General features: G+C 42.5%; 1 protein-coding gene across 10 annotated transcripts in view; it reads left to right on the top strand.

Moving 5' to 3' along the window:
* The window catches only part of TCF20 (transcription factor 20), a 200,220-nt gene that overhangs the window by 69,951 nt on the left and 112,982 nt on the right, over positions 1-17,287 (top strand). Inside the window, exon 1 of one of the 10 annotated variants that reach the window (XM_080971878.1) lies at positions 4,397-4,463. The exons of the other annotated variants lie outside the window; for them this stretch is intronic. The gene's annotated coding sequence lies outside the window, so the exon portion shown is untranslated. Of the gene's footprint in view, positions 1-4,396; positions 4,464-17,287 lie in introns of those variants that run through there. 10 annotated transcript variants of the gene reach the window in all.

Genomic DNA, 17,287 nt, shown 5'->3' with positions numbered 1-17,287 from the left:
TTTTTGGAGTCCAGCTTCTGTCATCTCCCGCCCACTTGGCCAATGGTCATAGATGATGGGAGTTGTAGTCCAACATCATCTGGAGGGACACAGTTTTCCCATTTCTGGGCTACAAACTTAACCAAATGATGTATTAGCCAGCTACTGAGTAGAACGCTTGGAACCCAAGTAATATCTGGAAGATGGTGGTGCAATATGGCCTCCTTCCTATTATATCAGCATTGTAGGAGTAGTGATGGGAGAAAATATTTTTTCTGTTTTTTGTATTCCCTCCCTTTTTCTTCTCCCCAGAGAGTATTCCTGTTAGTAGGCTAGCGTGAAGAAGCGAGCCTAAAAGGGGAGAAAATGGAATTAACTATCTACCAATAAATGTGTCCAAGTTTATTTCATTATTATGGCTTTCATGTATGTTGGGGACCTTGGGATGGTTCACACACTCACAATTATAACTCCATAAGGATAATGGGGCACCAGGGGAATTATTAAGCATTAAAGCTCATGTTAAAATATCTGACACAGTCTAATCTTATACATGTTTATTTGGAAATAAATCCCACTGTTTCCATTAGGTTTTGTTTTCAAGCAAACCTGCAGAGTATTGTGGTCTCAGGCTGCAGTCCTCTGCACATTTGCTCCCAAATAAATCGCATTAAACTTCACAGTAAATATGCATAAGATTAGGCTGCACATCTTATTAGATTGTTTTTCATAGAATTGCAGAGTTGGGTCATCTGGTCCAACCCCCTGAAATACTGGAATATCAACACGCGGTTCCCCATCCAAATTGAAACCATCCCAGACCCTGCTTATCTTTACAAATGTGCTAGCTGTTTTATTGCTGCGCCACATAATACATCACCATAGGCAAGGGTTTCTAGAGAAAAGACTATCAACCACTTCTGAATTTTCAGAGATGGGCCAGTATGGCTTCATAGATCTTGGGCTCTGCATGCTGCACAGACCCCTTAGCCTCTGCCAATGCCTGTATTCAACCATGTTTAGGTACAGTCCTTGAGAAATTCCAGAAGGTGTTTAATTATGCTTAAACAGAGGAGGCAAACACCCTTTTGCTCCTTGTGTCTCTTTATTTGGAAGGATTTCATTAAAAAATCAACCTCAAAACAGAGTTCTTCAGGTGGGCTTATAAAGGTTCCTTTCTCAACCATGGTGTGCATGTGCTTGCATGCATGAACACATGCACATGTACACACATGCTTGGTTTTAGCAATAATTGAATTTTAGCTCAGGTTATTGTTATCTGAATACAGATAAAGTATCTGAAAAATGTTAATTAAAATGCCTGTCACCACTTCATCTCTGTACTATACAGATATTTGCCACACTTCACTTGGTTTGTGCACAGTCTCCCACACTTAAACGACAATAAGCATTCTTTTTTCTAAGGTAAAAAAACACCCTGAAATTTAGGAAAGATTTCAACCGCAAACAATCGTATTTGCTACCTTCCTCTGCTTGAAGATGACATTTCAGGGGCCTTTTATTGTTTCAGTGCTTTGTTTTAATGTTAAAGCAGCAGTCCTATACTTGAAACATATACATAACCCTGTATATATGTAGAACTGCAGCCCAAGTGCTCACATTTTCCCCTTCTTTTTGCATTCATGAAAGCTCTGTGAGATATCTTTGAGAATCTCATGTGTCATAACATGCCTCCCTGAGATAGGGTTGAAGAAAGCAGAGTAGCAATGCTGCCCTTTGAAAACTGGGAGAGTTAGCAACAAGGCATAAAAAGTATAGAGCATGAATACTTTATACAGCACAGAGACATCTTCCTGGATTCATGGTGATAAAAGCTCTTGTAACCAGACCTAGTGGTTGGCTTTTTAAAGGACTGAAACACATTCTGGTAAATAACAGCCCACTGAGTAAGACTAGGAATGGGCATATCTGACAATTTTGATTTGTCTCAGTTTTTCATTTTTCCAGTCCTCAATTCTCCACATTTTCCCATATGTTTGTGATTTTTTGAAGTCCTCATGAAAATTCACTAGCATTTTACTGCAAATTTCTCCCAATATAAACCTTTTGTATGCACTTTCCCCCAACATCACAGAATCACAGACTTGGTAGAGTTGGAAGAGACCACAAGGGTCATCTAGTGCAACCCTCTGCAATGCAGGAATCTTTCACCCAACATGCAATTTTCACAAATACGTGCCTCTTTGTGCCCATTTACCCTAGCATATGAACTACACGGCAAATATGTGCAGCTTTTGAAGGATAGCTATGTTTTGGTTTGCATACTGTTTTGGAAAGTGCAAATTAGGTAGGTTCACCTTTAACTAAATCAAATTTCTCCTTCATCTCTAAGCAAGACCAATAAACTTGGGTTGTTAGGTCCAGATTTTGAGAAGCTCCTGTGTCTTTAACTGTTACATTGAAGGAAGAAAATTCACCATGCAACTTCTTTTATCATTGTAGTACTGTGATGGGGAGAATCGCATCTTGTGAATTTTCACCTCTGCACAACTCCTAAAAGCACAAAAACCCCACTTTGGAATTTCATTGTCTTAGGTGTACTTAAAATTACATAGTCAACTGATGCAGGTTTCCTCAGATTGGTGAGGCAATGGGGGAATAAGAGTTTCTGCCTATCAAGCTGCTGTGAAAGACTCTCATATGTCATGACAAAAAACCACAAAGGGGTGGATAAACTGTATCAGCAAAATAGTTCATTCCCCTACCCTAGTTTCCTCTTCACCATTTGACCATGGGTATTAAGCTTGCTGGTTGCAGCAAGGCAATCTGCAATCTGTACCACATAACAAGATGAAGCACTTGCTTTGAGCAGGAGTCTGCCACGTAGTACCATTTTTTGGCCAGCCATCTCCATCTCTGTACAACTTTTAAAATAAAGAACTCCAGTCATTTTAACACTGTGACAATATATACAGTAGCTACAGGGTTATGTGGACTTCACTTCTACTAGGGCTTTCTTAAAGCACCCTCCTAATAATACTGGAAACTGTAGCTTGTTAAGGGTCCTGGGAATTGTAGTTCTTTGAGGGAGGAAACAACAGTTCCCAGGGTTCCTTTTTTGGGGTGGTGGTGCTTTAAATGAATGTAGTGCACACAATCTCCTATTAATACTCTGGTGAGAGGGGATTCTGGAATGCTATGTTTTATGTTTCTGTCTGCTCCTATGATCTATGTTGGAATTTCTGTTTAGTACCTAGTACTGCCTCACTTGTTTCTTAAAATGGTGAGATTTTATGCACCACACACCCTAAATTTTAGTGCCCCTTTCTTTGAGGTTCTGTTCCTAATATTTCTTCAAAGGACTAGATTTACTATTGAATTGTTCTTATCAAACAATTACATATATAAAGGATAGGTTTGTGTGTATGTGTGTGTGTAGTTGCTGTATATGAGCCTCAGTTGGTTAGGTGGAAAAAAATTGAGTAAATTATATATTGAACTGCTAACTGGTGTGGAGGCCTTGCGGTTTCCATGGTAACTGGGCTGGAAATAGCTCATGTGACATCAGAATGGCACAGGTATAGTCAGATCCAGCTTTTTCTACCACCCCCAGCTAGTGAGCGCAGTAGGTACAGATATCACACGTGATTAGCAAATAGTAATATGCTAAGAATTTCAATTAAAGTATGTAAATATTCAAACAACCTGGGGTGACTTCTTATCTCTTGTTAGTAAATTAGAAGAGTTCATTATATGCCTGAAAAATATATGAATTCTCTTTCAGGTAAGAATTAGAAAATATTCCCCTCCCAAACTCTCCATTCAAGCATCTGCATTCTCTGTGTATATACAGATATACATTCTCTGTATATCTGTGTTTTTTAAGCTGCCGTAAAAGATCCTCCAGCTTCTATAGGCAAAATTAAAATTGAGATCGGGACAAGAAACTGCACATTTAATTGTGTGATCTCCTTCGCAGAGTGAAAAGTGACACACAATTTTTTAAAAATTGGGGGGGGGGGGTGTTTAATACTCTTTCTCCACCATATGCTATAGATAAAGATGAGTTCTCTGTAGACGTATAATTTTTTTGCTGGAAAATAATAACAATGAAATGTTAATTTTGACATCATCCTGGTTTTTCAGTTATTATATGAGTGTAAGCTCTGCTGTACTGTACTGTACTGAGGAAGTGGCAGTGACAGGCTTGAAGCACTGAATTGATTGGTAAAAGATTAGTGATAAATGAATTTATTAATGTGAGCATTTTTACACTTTAATAGAAAGAGACAGGGTGTTGAATTTTTAACAGAGGTGTCTTTAAATCAAAATGTTAATTAGTCATTGACTTTAAATAGTTTTACAGAAACAAGCAGATCTATTTAAATAGTCTGACTGAAGTATAATAATAATAAAATTGCAAATATTTTATTCGTACCCTGTCCTGGACCATGTTTTGAAGGGCACACATCCTGAAAACTAGCCTTTTTAGCTGCATATGGGCAAGAAAGACTCAGAAGTATGTAAGTATATTTCCATAGAGATAAGAAGGAGTGGGGTGATTAATTTTGAAACCCAGCTCCCCTTTCGTCTTTCCAGCCTTTTGTAGTTCAGTTCTTTCCAACCATCTATTTGTGGGTGAGAATATAGATATTCTGTATGTATCCTGCTAGATCAGTGGAAAAAGATTAAGGGATGTTTTCAAGAATTATTTTAGCTGGAACATCCAGGGCCTTTCCAAGGTATCTTGCTGCCTGAGCCAGAACAGTCAATAGTGCACCTCATCGTCAAGGTGCACAGTACCCTGAGCTGAAGAAGTTATTTTGGTACCTGAGGCAGAAAATCCTGCAAGAGCCTCTCTCTAGGAGTGAAAACGCAAAAATAATAAATCAAATACCATATTTTTCCATGTATAACATGCCCCAATGTATAAGACGACCCCTATTTTTTTGGACCAGAACAAAAAAATTGCCCAAAGTTGTTGGGCCTCTTTTGGAGGGCATCGCCACGGCCACCAATCATTGTCTACACACACCATTGCCACCAAAAGCCCACCTGCACACTCGATGCAACCACACCAGATTGAATGCACGCCTCACTGCTGCTGGTAAATAGCCCGCCCAATTGCTGCAGCCGCAGCCAATCATCATCAGGCCTTGCCGCAGCAACCATTCACACGCCCAATCACTGCTGCCAATCTCCTGCTGGCTGCTGCCACCAATCACCCGCCCCCCCCGCCCCCGCTATCCGTGTATAAGACAACTCACAATTTTTGCCTAGTACTTCTAATGAAAAAATATCATCTTATACACAGAAAAATACAGTAACTAAGTTTGCTGCTTTTTCATGATATCCAAAACCACCTGCCCTGTGGAGATGCCTCACTCCTGTCTAATGGTTGGGCCAGCCATGGGAACACTTCTCCCTTTGTCTCATGTGCCCTAGCTACAGAGTAGGAAGGAGGGAGGGAATGACTCTTGCTGGTGCTGACTGTAGAGAATTGGTTAATGTCACCAGCTTCTCCAGAGGCCTAATGGTCTGGAAAAAGCTGAAAGTGAGCTTTATGCAACTGAGAGGGACAGGAGATGATGAAAAGGATTATTACAGGCCTTGACTGTGACAGGAAATGAGCAGCTCCTTCTCCCAGACTCTGCTTTTCGACTTTCCTCTCAAGAGTCTTCACCTTCCATTTGGGTGGGAGATGTGGAGAGTCTGAGGCTGCACACACACCAGACACCTAAAGCACACCACTTCCCTCAAAGAATCCTGGGAACTGTAGTTTACAGCTTCACAGGGCTACAGTTCCTGGTGCTCTAAGCAAACTGCAATTCCCAGGATTCTTTGGGGGAAGTCATCAAAATTTTATTGTATATACGGTCTCAGGAAGGAAAAAAGAGTGAGAGCTGTCCCCAGGAGTAGTCAGTTCATAGTTACCACTTCTTTTTTGCAGTGATGGTCATGGGTTACTCATAGCAAGCACCTTTTACTCCACAGGGCATTGGAAGACTTTGGGCTCTCAAATTTCAGTAGCACACTGTGTGATGCTAAAATTTGGTGCCCTCTGCCTCTCGTGCTCCATTCCACAACACTGTTGTGGTGTCCCCTGCAGCACAGCACCAAGTGCAGCCAAAGCCAGTGCAGTTATTCTAAAACCATCTCTGCTCAGGGACACCCTTCTATCAAGAACTAGAAACATATTCCCCCCCCACACACCTCTTAAGTGAAAGCTGGGAATCTAGGGGTTGTGGTTCATATGGGGAGAAGGCAAGTACCCATCCCAGACCACAAATGTCCTGTTTTGCCAATCTTTTGCTCTTTTCTTTTCCTTTTATTTTGAAATAGGCAGCCCGGAACAGGTCAGAGGGGAAGGGAGCACAGTGGCAGCAGGCAGCTGATCAAATGCCTTCAACAGGGCAAGTGCTTATGGAAAATGCCTTATTTACCAAATTGTTTATAGCATTTCATACTTCACACTTATCGCTGACTTGTTCTTGGAAATGCTAACACCTTCCAGCTCCCATTATTCTTATCATCTGCCTCCTGGCTGGCAGGGGTTTTGCAGTTGGGCAGCTAAAGGGGCAAAATGATAGGGAAAGGCAAAATGGGAGGTAACCATGAAATACCAACTTGGAATGTAAATCAGATCAATCAGAGAGGCTTTCTTCCTATTCTTTGTGTCAGTCTTTTTGTTTTAAGCTGTGCTAGTCTGGAGACATTCCCAGTAAGGTTTCCCTGAGAATGTTTCCCAGAGAATGAGAATGACAGAAAAGCAGTTAGACACACATAAATGAGGAATATGTTAAGGGTAGACAAGGATCAGAAAATGGTTTTGGAGAAATTGATTAATTGGAGCTGTGAGAAAGGGGTGTGTGTGTGTGAGAGAGAGAGAGAGAGAGAGAGACAGAGAGAGAGAGAGATATTCTAGGATCAGATGACTCCCCTGGGAAAACCGCTCAGTAGGCCCTGGCCAAAATCCTTTGGAGGTTTCTTGCTCTCAACTGCTGCCGTTGCGGTTGTTTTTAAAGCCAGAGGGGAAGCAGCAGGCATGTCTCAGAAGTAATTAATCATGTATAGCGAAGAAGAGATTCTTCAGAGAGAGCACACCAGATTAGTTCTGCCTTTTCCCCTTTTGCAACTTTCCTTTCCCTCTCCCTCCTGCCCTGTTTTGATTGACTTGCTAGCTTTCCTGCTCCTTATTTTTGAATACCGGGGGGGGGGGGGGGTTAGGTATAGTAATTCATCCACTCAGGTGTTTCTCTTTTCTTACACAGATATAAGCAGTATTTCTAGACTTTGGTGTTGAATACATGTGAGAAAAGCAGCGGATAGAATGGTGGAGGGTTAGTGCAGCGTAGAGGTGAAGAGCATGAGCTGTGGTTTGGGTGTGCCCCTGATTCAAGTCTCAGCTTGCTACGATCTCTCTGGCAGGGAAGCCACAATCTCTCTCAGCCTATAATCTATATGCCAGCATGTGGATCTGCTGGGAGTTTGCTGCAGAAAGAGCTGAGTGCAAGGCTGCTTCCCTGAGAGTGAATTGGGACCCTTGAGTGTACCAATTCGAATGCCCAGCCTCCCCACCCCAACCCCTTTTGAAGGACATGGTGGTGGAGTGTTCAAGCATTTGAAAGAAAACCCAAAAGGTCGTAATGAATAGTGGTTCTCTTACCAGAACCACTGCAGGTGCTCTGCTGCAGGTAAGTTCCCACCATGTCCCAGAGAAAGAAAGAGGGAAGAGAGCTGCTTTGGTTGGTGAATACCAGGTGCTCTGCATCACCTGTTGTCACTGTTGGCCAAACGCTCATGATTCTTTCTCTTTTTTTGCACAGGGCAGCAGTGTGGGCTGTATATCGGGTGAGTCAGTATTGTGTCCATGACTGCTAAGGGGAGAATGTGGAGCTAGGCTGGAGCACGGAAAATGGAACAGCACTTAGGTGATACCACAGTTACTCAACATTTCCTGCTGAGCACCAGTTGCAGCTCCTACACATTGCTGCCCTCCTACAATGCCCCTCATCTCTCCACAGGCGACAAGGCAGTTATTTGACATTCACAGAGGCAAAGATGACTCCTCAGTGCCATGCAGATTACAACTCAGGCCCACAGCAACTGTAGCGACCAGTAGGCAGCTAGCCATTCTGTGTGGGGCTGCCAACTTTGTGTTCTGTCAGGGCTTTCAGAGTGCATGATGGGCAGTACTGTAAGTAACAGAGGAAGCTGTACCAAGTTGGAGGTGCTACCGTGTAGACAGCTGCTTCTGTTGATCTTCTATTTGCATATAGGTATTAAAGCCTCAGGTCAAGTTGAGCATTCATCCTGCTTGTATATTTGGACCTGGGGGGCATGTCAAGTGATGGATATCTCAAGCCATCCCAGTACTTTGCAAAAAACTTTCTCTCGTCACATATACACTAGTACTGGTGTGTTAACTGCAGTGTGGTTAGCATTGTCTTCTCCTGGAAAGCTTTTCAATTCTATATTCTACTCTACTTGGTCATGGGGAATCTGAGCAGGGCAATCAATACCTTCTAGTTTTGTGACATGCTTGTGCCTTGTATGCATACCCCCCAACATTTCTCCAATGAAAATAGGGACATCCTATTCTAATAATAATAATAATAATAATAATAAAAACATCATAAACATAATAAAACATTAAACATTAAAAGTTCCTATACAAGACTGCCTTCACATGTCTTCTAATGGTTGCATAGTTATTTATCTCCTTGGCGTCAGGGCTGCATAACTCCATACCCTCCAACATTTTTCTGATGAAAACAGGGACGTCCTAAGGAGAAGCAGGTTCAAATCAGAAAGTTCAACCATAGTTTTATTGGATGACTATGGCCAAGACTGTTTGACTTCACCTTCGTTCCAGCTGCTGTTGGTTGCTCTAGTAGTGTGAATTCCTTACATTATTAGCTGAGAGTATCAGCCAAACCAAAAGATACTGTGTTTTTAAAGTGGATAGTGTAATTTGTGAGTTTGGATCATGTTAACTGGTAAATGTTTGACTGAACACTCAAAAGACCCAATTTATAAATCTAGTAGGCTTCCAAAACTTGATATGTCTAAGGCCACAGAAAGACTCAAGGCTACTTTTTATAACCACTTCAGAAGTGGAAAAGCATTCAGGATGCCATTGCCCACCCTTTCATTTTTTCATTTGGTACAGTGGTCTTATGAGAGTGCATCCATGTAACAATTGCATGTTGCCACATCCTGCACTTCATTTGAAAATGAGCATATGTCAGGAAGCAGCAACTTTTAATCTTACCACATGGAATATGTTCACTGTAAAAAAGACACCCCCCCCCCAATTACCTCAGTTGGTCCTTTAAGCAACTTCCTTATTTTGGCCTATTATGGTTGTGATTGGCAACACTATTGGTCACCTGCAAATGCCTGGAATACTTGGCTACTGAGATTACTCTTTTACATTTCCCAGCATATGTGGAACTGTTTTCCAAACGAATTTCCATGAAGGTATCACAGAGGTGTGGCATTCCCACAAGCAGTGTATTCAGGCATACAACTGTATGTGCACATAAAATATGTGAATAATCTGACTTTTGGCTGTAGTATATGTTTCTGTGGAAGCCTTCGGTGCTTATAAAGTTGTCATGCTTTTTAGCCCTTTCTTTCCTTGATTTATGGGAGCATTTAGTTTAAAAAAATGATATAAGCATTTGCATTTTATTGGTTAATCATAAGATTTTGATTCCTCCTTTTTGATGCTGACCTTTTTCATTTTTGATATACTGTAGTCATGTTTGGGGATGACTTCTAAGGCTGTGGCAAAGTGAATTTTCTGCATTGCCTGAAGGCAACCTATGTCTGCTTGGAGTGGGAGGAGATGAGCAGGACAGCACAGGTTTTTGTTTTTTAAAAAACCCTCTGTACCCAAAAACTGCCACACAACCAGAGGCCATTTTAACTCTGCATTCTTCACAGTAAAATAAAATAAAAAGTGGCATTTGCATTTCTTTTTTAGTATAAAGACAAATTCACAGTGCATTATGACATTGGACTTAGAGCATGATATATTTGGATGGGTTAAAAAACAACTTGTTGGGCAAATAAGGAATAAAATATATAAATGCAGTTCTACTTTTCCTGGGGCCTCCTGTATTTTTTGAATATGTCTCAGGTTGGTTTTTTTTTTTGGCCTTAGATACTTTCACATGTGAGGTGAAAAGTCAAAATATCATCTCTTTCTCACACCACTCTCGGCCCTTCTCCATCCATGCTTTGAATTACTTTTCATTTAAAAACAAACAAACAAACCCAAATATATGGAGGTTGGAAGTGCGGGGGGGGGGGGGATGCCTCAAGGTAATGCTGGTCTTAGCCAGACTGTTCATATGCTGCCTCTGTGCAAGGCATGTGTTTATTATGAGACAAGAGCTGACCAGAAGCTATATACCTTTGCTGTTTAAGGTGCAGAGGAATAAAGGGATGTTTTGGCAGATACCAGCCCACCAGAGGCAGGACAGAAAGCAGTTCAATTTAAGATGTGCTGTCCTTCTGGGAATGCTTAGTTTTGCTTGGGCAAAACTGAGCAGCAGTGTAATTTGAGCTTTTGACATAACACAGAATGTGGTAAGTATAACTACCAGTCTTCCTTTAATCACACCAGCTGACAAGCAGGAGACCTGCCTTGGTTGCTGAGGTAATAGCAGGGAGCAAAGCCCCTTTTATCCAAGCGCTGCCTTTACCTGTCCTGCACCTGTCCTGTATGGCACGTATGGGGAAGAGTGTGTGGCTTGGTTGAAATAATAATACTAATACTAATACTAATACTAATACTAATAATAATTTATTATTTATACCTCGCCCATCTGGCTGGGTTTCCATGGGCCAATATGAGAGGCTTCATGGGACTAATTAGTCCTGGGGCCTGGAAGTTCCCCACCATTGCCCTACATGATCCTACTGCAATTTTTTGGACATGGATAGAAGCCTTTCTTAAGGGTGCTTCCACAGAGGGGAGATGTTTTTAAAATGGCTTGTTCATATTTGGTTTTGTATGCGTGCACCACTGGCACACAACTGTAGTTTCATTCTAATGCTTTTTTAAAAAAAGATATAGCTCTGTTTTCCATCCACACCAGGGGCTAGTCTTCAATGGGATGTTTCTGTGCTATGAATTCTGCACCCTCCCCTCAAAACCTGCCGCTTCTCTCCACTACCTTTGCAACTCTGGGCAAGTGTGCGGTTTTCTGTTTCTGTGTATGCATATATATTTTTTCCTGTCCGGAGTATGTGCACAGGAGCTAATGTTTCCAGCCCTTAGCCATCATGTTTCACAAGGGACACCATGGTAGCTTGTGCTTTTTCTTGGGCGCGGGGAGGGGCAAACATTCCACCTTTTCTTTTAATACAGAGGTCTTGCACAAGTCTGATCTTTAGTTAAAGGTCTAAAATTCTGGTTGAAGTGGTGTTACATAAGATCATTAAAATCATTAAAAAGTCCTGATGTATGTACTGTGATTACAGTTTCCAAGATAACCCCTCCCCCCCCCCGAGATCTTAATAGAATAGCTCTTCTGAATGGCATTGTTGAAATTCCAGTGTTCCTTCAGCATGCAGCAACTGGTCGAAATAGGCACACTCAATAATTTGGGCCCCCAGAAACAAAATGGCTAGGTCATGTTTAAGCAAAGAAGAAATAGAAGTCAGGGTGTGGCAATAGAGACCCACCACTAAACTGTCACTACATGTGACAAACCACTCACTCTTCTGCCACTCCCTCCCCCCCCCGACTTCAGTAAAATCCACTAAATGGGTAGTTTTTGCATAATGGGTATCCCATAAAAAGATGAAACCTGACTTTAAGGTAAAAGGAAAAGTATGGGCTCGCAGCACTGATCCAACAATAAACCTCCATATGGAAGCACCCTACAGTGACTAGTTTTAGTTGTGTCCTCTCCCCAGAGGATGCATCCCTGTTAGACCCCTTTTTCCTATTAAAAAGTGTTTTCTCAGATTAGTTAAGTATGTGCGTGCTTGTGTGTGGATGCAAAAGAGCAACAGTGCCAGTGTGATGCAGTGAATAGTGTTGAACTTTTGGTGCAGGGAAAGTGTTGAGTTCAAATCCTTTCTCATCAATTAAGCTCACTGGGAGGCCTCATGACAAGGTGCTTCAGCCTAACTTGGCTCAGAGAGATAAGAGGATAAAATGAGAACCCCTTGTATGCTACCCATAATTCCTTGAAATACCAATATGGTACGTCATACCAATAGGATTCATAGCCAGAATATGATGTATCTGTGATTTTTTCTAAAACGTAGCTTATATATGTAAACTAAATGTGGGAGGAATGCTTCTAGAAGACAGTTGAGGGTTACATCAGGTTTTGTATATAAACCCTAAACTCTAAAGTAGTCATTTTTGATACATCACATTCTTGAATTTGGCCTTGTGTGTGTTTGGGACTTAGAGGATAATATCTACTGCATAGCTGTGGAGCTTTTAATATAGGAAAATTCCCTGCATTCATTTGAGCTCCTCTAGTGAAAAAGAAGATTCCATCTTACTGCAGCTTGAATGAACCAGAAATTCTTCCCACCTCTGCAATAAGTTTGCTGCATAACCTTGATCAAGTCACTTCATCTTTTGCACCTCTGCTGTTTTCCCTCCATTTCATTTTCTGATTTGGGCAGCCTGAAATCCTTTAAGAGCCGTTTGATGTCGATCTGTGTATAACCAACATCTAATCTTAAGCCTTTAAATATGGTTTCAACTAATTTGAGTTATTTAGCATTCGCAGCTTTGACTAAATAGACTGTTAATTGAGTAAAACATGTTTCCTATAGCATCTTATTATTAATGGAATATTCTTTCTGCAGAACTTTATTCCCTTTTATTTGGGAGTTTGCCCATTAGATGCTGGAGAGGCACTTGTATCTTTTAGAAATTGCTGCCAAACAGTAGCAAGTTTCCTTTACACAGAGCTGTTTTTCCCATAGGGCTTAGTGGTGCATCGTGCCAGGGCGCCGGCCTCTCAGGGGCGCCCCAGCAAACGGGAAAGCTGCGCGGCTTTGCCGGTGGCCTCCCCTTTCCCTGCACGCCTGCCAGCTGCGCCCCGCTAACCATAAGGCTGGCGGGTGCGCAGCTTTCCTCCCAAGCCTCTGCAGGGATCGCTCTCCTCCCGAGGAGGTTGGGGAGGGAAGCTGTGCTCTCCTCCCGCGGATGCTTGGGAGGGGCGCAACTTCACTCCCAAGCCTCTGCAGGGATCGCTCTCCCACAGCGTCATGGGGGAAGAGTTGTGTGCGCGCGCACCCCCTGGTTGGCAGTGCGCAGTGCCACCCCAACACTATTCGTGGTAATTGGGGGCGCTGGGCGGATATTTGCACCCCGACGCCGCATCTGCTAAAGACGGCCCTGCCTTTACACTCTTGGGGAGCTCCTGTCATGAACTCCAGGGTTTCCTTTCTTTATGCAAGACAGGCAGGGAGATCATTCAGCAGGTGGTTTCCCCCCTGATTCCCATCTCTGGTACTTCAGCTGTCTGTACCAGACCTAGACAGTTTGCTATCTGAAGTGTAGCCATGGCACACACCCATCCTACTAGGGCCAAACTTTATTTGAAATATTACTCTGTCAATACATGCCTTCACCTATCTCCTTGATGTGCAAGTGGCTCATGTGACCCTGCTGCCTGGCAGGCTTAGACCAGTCTAGCCAAATGGGGGGAAAGCAGCCATAATCCACCCATGCTCACAGTCTCTTGAAAGGTTCCTCCAGACTAGGGATGTAAGGAGGCAGATATTTCTGTCCTATTGTGTGTTTACTGCAATCACCGCTGTTTCTGTAGTGTTACACTTTGGCTTCTGCTGAAACCTACATTACTCATCTCACTATCTGCTGTGGCCAAAACAAATGTAATTAATTACATAATTAACTATGTCAGTGCATTTCAGTGGAAGGGAAGCATCAAGAACAATGTAGGGGAAAAAGCATTTCTGTAACATTTGTGGATTGAGGGGGGGAAAACCTGTCACGAATGCTGCTCATATTTCTTGCGTGATTTCTGTTCTTGATCTCAAACAAGCATGCGAGGTGCAGGAATTTCTGCTCCCATTTCCATTTCCGATGGAATTCTCCAAAAAGCACCAGATTGCAGCAGATTGACTGGATATAGTTAAAGCAGAGAGAGGCAGATTCCCCATGCTTTTCCAGTGATGTTTAATGTTTGGCAAGCAAATGTTCTCCTTTCTTGGATTAGGAAAGCATGTCTGCCCTGTATGTTAGATTGCTGGATTATCCCAGTGTCATGTGAAGAGCGTGCAGAAACCTTTAGCTTACAATAGCAGCACACCCATTCAGAGTTTGCCAAAAATCCATTGTGAAGAGTCAGCAAAAAGGCTGCATGGCAGGCTTACTGTAAATCAAATTATAAAAGTATCTCTCTCTGCATTAGTCCAAGCAGACCACAACTCCTGACAGACTTTCTCAGTTCTCTCCCCCATATATACATTTTATCACCAACTTGTAATTAAACTCCTTTTGAGAGGGTATAAGATAAGGAGTCAAGTTTGCATTACTTTTTTGTTGAGCTAGAGGGAAATGTACTAATGGTGTAGAGAAATTGATTGCAGGAGGGGGAGGAAGAAACAGGGTGAGATTGGCAGGTGACTGCAAGCTTCAAAGAAATGACAGCGACGGCAGCTTCTCCCATCCCAATTGTATACTGCACTGCAGGTACTAAGCTAAGATGTGGGACATGGAAAAGGCTGATCAAGGTTGGTGCAAGGATGTGGGCAAAGGAAGGGTGCTGACTGAGGGCTGTTGCATGCTCCTGGAAAAGGTCCTAATGCTTTTGTGATGTAATGTTTGTTTGGATTTTCCAAAATATTGTTCATTCCTATAAACAATGAAGGACTGCTTTCCAAAATGTTACGATATACTACAATCACTGCAGCACCTTAAATGCTCTGCACAAAATTATTCTGTAGTTAATTGCCCAAGGTTGCATTCTAATGCATGTTTACCTGGAAGTAAAATTCACTGAAAGATAGATTGAGTACACAGATTTAGGTATCAATTGTGATTCTTCTTCCATTGTTTGTATTTTTTTAGGAGGGGCTTGAAAAGGGCCCTTCTCATTCCCCTTTTATTCACATATTATAAGGTTCCTTGACTGAAAATGCAGTTACTGTTGCAAATGAGATTGCACCATTTTTCTTCGCTTTCACAGACAATCCTTTAATACAATATGTTAGTGTTCCTTCCTGCCCACCCCTTCTGTATATTTTATATTGTGTGGAATTGGGAAAGAGGGATTTTGCAGACTTAATATGAATCTTCACTTGATGTATGCCTAATGAGTCTTTGTCACTATTACTAACTCATGCTTTGGCAATGAAGAATTGAGGATGAGAACTGCAGAGTGATAGTTATCTTTTTTTTAAAGGAAAAAAAATCTACTGATTGTGTTTGTTTACTTGATGGGTGGGGAATATCAGAAGATGCTTTATTTAGCCTAGTATCTGGACTGGCAGCAGCTCGCCAGGATCTCAGGCATGGGTCTTCTGTATAATCTACTACTTGACCCTTTTAGTGGGAGAGGCCTGTGATTCAACCTGGAACCAAATGCATGCATGGCACGTACTCTGTTATTGAGGGATGGTCCATCCCTTGAATATTTTGAAAGGAGAGAAATTTGAATCATAGAATTGTAGAATTGGAAGGGTCATCTAGCTAAACCACCTGCAATGCAGGAATCTTTTGCCCAATGTGGGGCTCAAATGCATGACCCTGAGATTAAGAGTCCCGTGCTCTACCAACTGAGCTACCAGTAACACAGCTACTCAGTCACTTGCTAAATAATAACACTCTTTAAGGGCCCATCTAGACAAGATGCAGGAGGTCCATTATGGCATCTCATAAGGGGATTTTTTAAAAAAGTTAAAAGCAGTCATGTGGGGAAGCCCAGCAGTGGCAGACCTTGAGGGCTCAAATTTCTGCGACATCCCTTCCACTCTACATCATAGTTGTGGCACCCCTGCAGTGCCCTCGAGGCACTGTGCCCAGTGTGACCAAACCAGTCATGCTCGCCTAAATCTGCCTCTGAGCCCAAATTAGATTGGGGCCACAGCACTTTGAGAGAGCAATAAATGGCCTCTCAGTGTTGATGTTTTACACGTTCTGCAGATGCCCATGCATTGTTGCAGGCAGGAAAAGGGTTAAGGCCTCCCTCCACGCTGCAGTCCTGATGTGGTTCCCCCTTTTAATTTAACATCTAGTTGGACCCTAACTAGCACAATTCTAGTCATGGGATATGAGTTTCCTTGACTGAAAATTGGATATGGTCAGTTGCAATATGGCTGCAGAGTTGATGGAAGAGAGACACCATCCCCACACGCTGATGAGAGAAAGGAGGATTGCCTGGAGGTCACCCTCTCACCTCCAATAAAGAAAAACAGAAAGAGGAAGAATATCCTGGCTCCAGTCATTGGCCAGAGGATCAAGGTAAAAGTAAAGGACCCCTGGACTGCTTAGTCCAGTCGATTCGATTGTGGGGTGCTGCTCTCATATCCGCTTTCAGGCCAAGGGAGTCAGTGTTTTCCCACAGACAGTTTTCCGGGTCATGTGGCCAGCATGTCTAAACTGCTTCTGGTACAACGGGACACCGTGACAAGTGCCAGAGCACACGGGAAACCACACGGGAACGCCATATACCTTCCTGCCGCAATGGTACCTATTTATCTACTTGTGCTGGTATGCTTTCGAACTGCTAGGTTGGCAGAAGCTGGGACAGAGCAACGGGAGCTCACCCCGTCAAGCAGATTCAAACTGCCAACCTTATGATTGGCAAGCCCAAGAGGCTCAGTGGTTTAGACCACAACATTCCCTGCGTCCCCTTGGTCAGAAGATCAACAGCTGCTGGAAGGCTGCTTCCCTCTCCCTTCCAAACAAATAAACGAGGGAGAGATCATCTGGTCCCAGTCGTTGGCTAGAGGAAGAAAAAAACTTATGGGAGGCTTCCCCATCTTCCTCTAGCAGGAATGCCAGTGAGTGGAAGACCTTCAGCTTTTGTTTGTTTTTCTTTCTTTTAAAAGTGAAACTGTAAACATCTGTGATTACTTAAGTGCAGTTAAGAGTATTCCACAGAGAGCCAATCATGTTGCTTTCACTGGGGGTGGGGGGGAATATGTGTTGTATGATTCTTAGTTTAAACTTTCACATGTGTAAAACTTGGCACTAGGAAGTGGAGGACATTTAAACTGTAGATATTGGCAGACTTGAACTTACTCAGTTGAGAAGAAAGGAACATGATTCCACTATCCTCCTCTCTTTGCTTTCTCATTCCCTCCTGCATACCTTATTGGGGGAGCGGGTGCT

This window comes from Podarcis pityusensis (genome assembly GCF_964106645.2).
Source record: "Podarcis pityusensis genome assembly, chromosome: 10".
In the NCBI taxonomy this organism is placed as follows: Eukaryota; Metazoa; Chordata; class Lepidosauria; order Squamata; family Lacertidae; genus Podarcis; species Podarcis pityusensis.
The sequence above is the reverse complement of the archived record's forward strand: the minus strand, read 5'-3'. Positions and strand labels throughout refer to the sequence as shown.